At 45.0% G+C, this 1,786-nt stretch overlaps 1 pseudogene; it reads left to right on the forward strand.

Moving 5' to 3' along the window:
- Positions 1-1,379: 1,379 nt before the first annotated feature.
- Positions 1,380-1,786, forward strand: part of LOC101584813 — a 1,281-nt pseudogene continuing 874 nt past the window's right edge.

Consider the following 1,786-nt stretch of genomic DNA (forward strand, 5'->3'; position numbering starts at 1 on the left):
TTTTATTTCTCTTGACTAATTGCAGTGTATAACATTTCAAACACTTCACATGGTTCCTGATGTTAAAGTAAATTCTTTCAGTTTTTCTGCATTGTCAATGATGCTTTATATAGTTTTGTGGTAAATACACTCTACTAGGTTGGGATCCTATAATTAAATAATAAACCTGTAATTAATCCTATCATTCCTAGTTCTTTAGGGCCTTCACCATGAATGGATGCTGAATTGTATGAAGGCTTTTTCTGCCTGAATTGAGATGATAGGATTTTATCCTTCTCCTTTTTATGTGGTGAACTATGTATATTGATTTTCACCTATTGAACTCTCCTTGCATCTTGTCTTCTCTTAGCCAAACTATAATATGCATTAACCCCCCCTTGATGTGGCTGCTTAACAAAAATGGCGAGCTCCTTCGAGCCCAGGTACAGGGCCTTGATCTCATCCCTTTGGTCTTTCTAGTACAATGTGTGTATCTGTCCATGCCTCTGTCCAGAACATGTGCTCTTACCTATGCATCTCTTGGGGGCACTGAGTGAGACTTAACTACAAAGTGCTAGGACCTGGTAGAGGTCATCCAACATCTCCTCCAGCTCCTCAGCCTTCCGCCGCAGCTCTTCAGCTAGGGGTGTCTTTGCCCCCTTGTGCAAATGCTGTGAATCTTTCACAATGTTGTACACATCAAGCCCAAGGAACAAACTTTGTAGACCCGCAGCTCCTATCCGGGCTGTTCTGGTCATTGATAGGGCTGTACCTTTAAATGCTTGCTTGACCTGCTGAGCCCTGAGGGCTGAGAGTCCCCCAGTGCTTGTGAAGTGCATGGCATCTCGTGCTAACGCTGGATCTGCTAGAGCTCTCCTGAAGGCGATGATGTTCCTCACCATGTTTGCCATGTTCATCGTGAATTTCACACCATTTTTAAAATATTTGAATACTGTCCCACTTTCAGCCTCTAGCAATCTCTTCACATTGTCCTCACTGGCTGACAGGATGCTTTGGGCTTCTGCTTCAGCTGAGGATATGTCTGAGTGTTCTATGGCAGTAGTGGTAATATCAGATACAGCGGTCGCTGCTCCCAGCCCTGACCCAGCTGCTGAGAGCAGGAGACTGCCTCCTCCTGTGAAGGGCGCTAGAAGCAAGCCAAAGATGCACAAGACTCCAGAGAGGGCACCAACGGAGCTGGTCACCACACTGGAGATGGTGCAATCTTTGTGCACCTTGTCAACCCTTTTGGCAAGGGCGTGAAGTTTCTGTATACATGACTCAATTTCTGCTTTCACCTTTGGAAACACTTCCAAAAGCTTCTTCCTAGCCAGGTTGTCTTCCTGGAGCATTATTTTGTCCTCTGTTGTTTCGTTTGCTCTAAATTGCTTCAAATGATCATGCAGCTCCTTTGCTTCATCCCTGCAATAGTACAGGTCTGGGGTTAAGAAAGGCCTTCTAGTGTCTCTCTGTCTCACATGTGTGAGCTGCTATGACAGAAATCAAAGGAAAAAAGAGCTCACAGGAAGGAGCATAAAGGCTACACAAGAAGAAAACAAATTTCAGAAAAACAGTGACTTTAGTTCATCAAAGACATTCCCCAGGGGCTGAGGAGATGGCTCAGTAGAAAAAGCACTTCCCTGGCAAGCACAAGGGCCTGAGTTCAATCCCTGGTTCTGGGGGGTGTGGGAGGAAGGACATTCCCCAAAAAATTTGTGAAGGAGGGGGGACCTGAGGTTACATCTAAGAAGTTTGAGAAAAGTACTGCAAAACCTGGAGGAAAGGGTGTGAAACAATTCAAGAACAT

The sequence above is a fragment of the Octodon degus genome, unplaced genomic scaffold (genome assembly GCF_000260255.1).
Source record: "Octodon degus isolate 3935 unplaced genomic scaffold, OctDeg1.0 scaffold00064, whole genome shotgun sequence".
Classification (NCBI taxonomy): Eukaryota; Metazoa; Chordata; class Mammalia; order Rodentia; family Octodontidae; genus Octodon; species Octodon degus.